The sequence below is a fragment of the Phoca vitulina genome, unplaced genomic scaffold (assembly GCF_004348235.1).
Source record: "Phoca vitulina isolate PV1807 unplaced genomic scaffold, GSC_HSeal_1.0 scaffold6, whole genome shotgun sequence".
In the NCBI taxonomy this organism is placed as follows: domain Eukaryota; kingdom Metazoa; phylum Chordata; class Mammalia; order Carnivora; family Phocidae; genus Phoca; species Phoca vitulina.
The window spans coordinates 15,756,714-15,762,391 of NW_022589709.1; the positions used below are offsets into that span (position 1 = coordinate 15,756,714).

The 5,678-nt window shown below is 51.5% G+C and overlaps 1 pseudogene; it reads right to left on the minus strand.

Annotated features, from left to right (window-relative positions):
* Positions 1-929: 929 nt before the first annotated feature.
* On the minus strand, positions 930-1,033 carry LOC116632530 (annotated as a pseudogene).
* Between the last annotated feature and the right edge of the window lie 4,645 nt (positions 1,034-5,678).

The following is a 5,678-nucleotide window of genomic DNA, read 5'->3' on the forward strand; positions in this document are numbered from 1 at the left end:
GCGCTGCTGAGAAACCAGGGAGCACGGCCCCCAGCACTTGGGCGACACATTTGGCTCTGGCTTCTGGCAGCTAAGGCAGAAAGAGAAACACATCGGGTTGCATAGTTTTCATTTTCCGACAACAGAAAGCATGTTCAAACCTCGGCAGAGACAACATTTTTACTGGAACCAGGCTCCAGAAGGAATGCATTGGGGCACTGCGGGGATAAAGGACACTGGGTGACAGGGCGGTGATCTTTGCAACCGCAGTTTCGTGTGTCCCCACATGGGTTCCTTCACTCTCAGAACAAACACCTGCTGAGCCCACCTGCTGTGCCTGGCCTCCGCTGGAGCCCGGGGGCCACAGACAGGGCATGACACGCTCCCTGCTGCCTAAGGCTTCTCCTCCTTCAGTACTGAGGATGCCCACTCCTCAGGTTATCACCTCTCTCTGCCCATCAGGAGCAGCGACGACAGCGGTGTTACTCTAAGGGCTGGATGGGACTTCCTCCCTCGCTTCCAGAATGTAATCATTTCGAGAGATGGAGCCAAGAGTAGCCCATACACCTAGGTGCCCCCTGCCCCCAACAGCCAGCCTCCCTCTTTGCCTTTGCTAACAGAACTCCCATCTCGGTAGGCTGTGCCCAGCCCTAGGGGACACATGATAGATCTAAGAAAGCCAGGGTGCCCCCAGTCCCCTTTATTTTATTAAATACTCACTTTGCCCTCCTTGTAGCTAAGACTGATCTTGTGACCCAGTTCTGGTCAAACAGATGTCTGCTAAAGCCTCTGGGAAAGTTCTTTCCTCCCAATACATGGAAAGCCCCTACTTTCTGCTTTGAACATGATATGTGAAGACTGATGCTCTGAGCTATGGCAGCCTTTTAAGACTATGAAGTGATGAGGCTGGACTCTTAAAAGAAATACATGGAGGAGAACAGAATAAAGAGAGTCCTTGATGTGAACTTTGATCATCAAACCAACCTATGACCAACCACCTGCCAGCAGATATATAGTAACAAACTATAGAAATGATCCCTGAAAGTATAGTCTTTGCCAGCAGATATATAGTATAAGATATCTTTATTACTCTTGCTACCGTTAGATATCTGACTGTCCTATTACTTGCAGCCAACTACATCCTAATTAATATCAACAGGTGTACACACAACATGAGAAAATTCAGTCCTGAGGAGACCACTAGGGGTCATGAAAAGAAAGAAAGAAAGATGCTTTGGAGTAAAATGATTGGCTTTCATCGTGGGCTCCTGGTGGACCACTGACAAGGGACTCTAGACATACAAGTGCTGGACATACTTCCTGTCTGGCTGCCTATCTGCCTGCCTGTCTCTTTCACTGCACTTTCCCCAGCAGCTAGATGCATGCCTAGCTCATGGTAGGCATCCGGGAAAGTTTTGTTGAACAAAGGAATAAATTCCTTTCCTTAGCTCTTGTAAAATGAGGTTTCAGTGGTGTGTTGGCTTGCTAAGGCTGCCATAACAAAATACCACAGACTGGGGGGCTTAAACAACAGAAATTTATTTTCTCACAGATCTGGAGGCTGGAAGTCCAAGGTCAAGGTGTCAACAGGTTTGGTTTCTGCTAAGGCCTCTTTCCTTGGCTTGCAGATGACGTCCTGCTTCCTCTGTCTGCATGCGATCTGCCCTCTGTGCTGATGACCCTGGTGTCTTTCTGTGTGTCCAAATTGTCTTTTCTTATAAGGACACCAGTCATAGTAGATTAGGGTCCACCCTAATGACCCCATTTTAACTGAATTGCCTCTTTATAGAACCTATCTCCAAATACAGTCCCATTTTGAGATACTGGGGTTTAGGGCTTCAGCATATGAATTTCAGAAGGGGGGAGACACAATTCCTCCCATAACAATTGGTAATTGCCAAGCTCGTCCCCACTGGTTAATTCAAATATTTTCCCCATTCCCTGCATGTCCACTGGTCATGTAGGCCTCACTCTTGGGAGTATTTAATGAAGATTATTTTGATAAATGCTTTCATAACATTCATTTGACAAACACCAGAATAGCCTTTTCTTTTGCTTTATCCAAAGTACTTTCCACATCTATGATGGAAAGCCTATCATATGGGCTTTCCACCACAGCCTCCTAGGTGGTGTTCTCATTTTGCACATAAGAAAACCTATGCTTAGAGAGGTCAGTTGACCTTCCCAAGGTCATTTGCAAATAGCTGGATCGAAGGACAGGAGGTCAGGTCTGTCTGATGCTGAACCCTGGCCTCTCCTCACTCTGATGTGAGTGTGCCTGGACGGCGGTTAGGGGGTGGATTCTTTAGGTGGTGTGGATGAAGGCAGGGACCCCAGGCCTCTTCTTCAAGGAAGCTCCTCTCTGTGACAGTCTGGCTGTCTTGCATCCCACCCTGTCTTTCACTCCAAGCTCCAATCACGCACCACTTCCTGACGCACACGCCCTTTCTCATCTTGACAGGTGCGCCTCAGCTGAGCATGCCCTTCCCTACTCCTCCCAGCCTCCTCCTCCTCCTCATGATTTCCCCAGAAACGCCCATGCTCCTTTCCCTGTAATCTCCGCGCAGCACCCTGACCTCCACGAGTTAAAGCTGTCCAGCCGGGCTGGCCTCCCCCTCGGGCCAAGAGCATTTCCTGCTGCTTCTGTATCCTCCGCACCGGGGACCGGGCAGCACGGGGCTTGGCGGAGCATCGCTACCCAGTGACTATGGCTCTGAGCTGACGTGAGGCCTGTGGAGAGAGGTGGCATCCCCGTGCCCGTGCGGAGAGAGTGTTTGGGAAGAATATGTTTTTAGAGATTGGGGGAAGGGAGAGGAAGTGAGGGGACTTGTGCAGAGGCTGGCAGGGAAGGGCCACAGAGGATGAAGAAGGGCTGCAGTGGTCACAGGTCTCCACGAGGGAGAGATTTAGCTGCCACAGGACCTCCTTGCCCTGGAAAAACAGGAAGCAGGCTTTACCTCCTGTCTTTGAGCCAAACGGAGAAGGAGTCCACACCTGAACATCCCATTCGCAACTTCCGTGCCCTAGGAAGGGGGAAAATCCGATTTTCCTGCCAAGGAGAAGGCCTAGCTCACTTTTGGTAGAGAAATAATGACATCCAGTGGACATCCGTGTCATCCTCAAACTCAAGCGATGGCTTCCCCAGCCCAGAGACCTTCCAGAGCTGGGACAACAAGAAGCAGTGAATCCAGCACTGGAAAGTGGAGCCTGAATCCTGATGCTCCCTCTTAGCTCTGTGACCTTGGCTAAGTCGCATCTCCTCCCCGGGGCCTCTGTCTTCCATGGAAATGGACAGACTCTAAAAGCACTTTTTATGAACTGTTGAGCAGACACGGCTTCTCCTATTATCAGAACTTGGGTTTCTTGCTACCAGTCTCTTCGAGACAGTGCTGTGAAGTAAAAGGAGGGCAAGCTTGAGAATCGGATGGCCCTGGGTTCAAATGCTGAATTCCCCCACTGAATGACCTGAAGCAATTAACCCATCTCCCTGAGCACTTAGTTCTGCAAAATGGGTTCATGACTGCTTCTAATCCTCAAGGGTTGTTGCCAGTATGAGACCCTATTGTGGGTGCATAGGCAGCAGCATTCCTGGAATATGGAGTGACTGATGTGTCCCCACCCCAGGGGCACGGGGGGAGGGGGAGGTTATGCAGACGCCAGTGCTGTCTCTCAGCACCTGAAAAAATAGGAGGAGAGCTTCCAGTTCCTGCATTTCCTGCATGGCTCCAGCAGGTGCTCCAGCCACCTTCAGGGGCTAGAGGTCTCTGAGATCTTACAGGGCTCCAGCATGAGCCAGAGGTCAAGGCCACGAATTTGATAGAGCAGTCCCCTAGGCTGAGGGGGCCAGGCTAGAGACAAGTGGAGTGTCTCCAAGAGGAGACAGGAACCCAGGGAGGAGGGACAGTCAAACTTAACTGACTGAATTGTAAACCCAATCAACAGAGCTGAAATCCCTGAACTGGAGGGAGGCAAGCCAGAAAATGACCAGATGAAGCAGGATGAAGCTCCACACAAGGAGCTCTGGGAGCCGGGGAACCAGTTGTCAGCCTGCGTTCCAGAAACAGGGTGATATGTTTGCATGCCTGAATTTGTGACTAAGAAAGTAATACTCTTGATGTAGGCAAAGCATGTGGACATAGTAGGTGCTCAAGAGAGGCTGCCTGGCTTTCTGCTTCTTGCTCCTGTCAGTGCAGAAGCCGGCTAGCTCCACACGTCTGTGTGTGAGGCTGTACTGAGCGCCCGTCCTGTTCATCTTGATGTCCTGGAGGAAAGGAAATGGGTGTGTGATCCTGACCCCTCAGAGGTTAGCCCCAGCCTGAGTCCTCGTAATAGTGCTGTACCCTCTCATCCCCCAACAAACCTGCAAAGGAGGATTATCCCCACCCATCCGCTTTACGAACCAGGAAGCAAGAACCCTGTGAGGGCATGTGATGTTCCCCAAGTCACACAAGTAGGACGCTGAGGAGCTGGAGTTTAAACCTGGCCTCTGGCCACTGCCTCCCGTAAAGGACTCTGGATGGTGTTTGCTGAGGCCCGGCTGTGTGCAAGGCCTCATGCCGAATGAAGCTCCATGCTCTGTGCTTTACAGTACTGTCTCATGTATTTCTCACAAAAGCCCTATAAACTACTCCTCCCTCTCTCCGCCTTCCCTCCTATCTCGCGGATGAGGAAACTGAGGCTCATGGAGGTGACATGACTCCCATAAGCTCACCAGCTGGTCAGTGGCGGGGCCAGGACTCAGTCTGTGCCAAGGCCAACGTCCTCACGCGTACCCACTCTGTGATTCCAGGTGAGGCGGCCTTGCTCTAACAGAAGCCAGGGAGACTTGTGACAGGTTACGGTGTCCTTCAGGGCTCCGCTGTCCCTGTCAGGTCTATCATCATCACCTGCCCGCCTGAAATGTGGCGTAGCCTCATGCTGTAAACAACATAAAATATTTCTTTCCTCCTCCCTTCTCAACTAGCTCTGTGACATTGGATAAGTGTCTCCGCTTCTCTGAGCCGCAGTGTTCTCGTGCATGAAATGGGGCCTGGAAATCCCATTTACAAAGTATTGTGAGTTATTGTTTTCATCCTGAACGCCTCTCCTCCTCGAACACACCTGTGAGGTGCCCTCCGCCCCCACAGCCTGGATCCCAGCCACCAGCTCTCCTGTCCTGGCTCTTAACGCGGGCCCCTGCAACAGGCCAGAACATCTGCCCGAGAACGCCATGGAACTCTGCCCCTGAGCCAGGGTCCTGCCAGCAAAGAGTTTAAACAAACAGAACTGGGCAGAAATGAAATGGTCCGTCGGTTGTAAAAGGTTGTGCCTCCTGCTCAAGCGCTCGGGTTTCATGATAATCCGAGTGATGGTTCTCCTGAGGAGGATTAGGGAGAAAATGGTAGGGGGCTCTGAGGGGAGCAAGAAAAACAACAGTCAGGTACCCAAGGTAAGCACTGCCAAGAAAGTGGCCCTGGATGGTCAATAAACAGAAGATGGCGGTGGATGGGGGGTGGGGGGCGGTGGTTGGAGCCCTGGAGGAAAAATGGGGTTCTTTCCAACTCCTGCAGGGCCTAAGTCAGACCTTCACCGGTGAGAGACGTTTCCCCCAAATTTGTGGAGGACTACCAGCAACCCCAAACCACTGTGGTCAGGATCTGGGAGGTGGGGCAGCAAGCTCAGATGCTCTCTGAGGCTGTGCAGGTAAAGCAGGAAGCGCG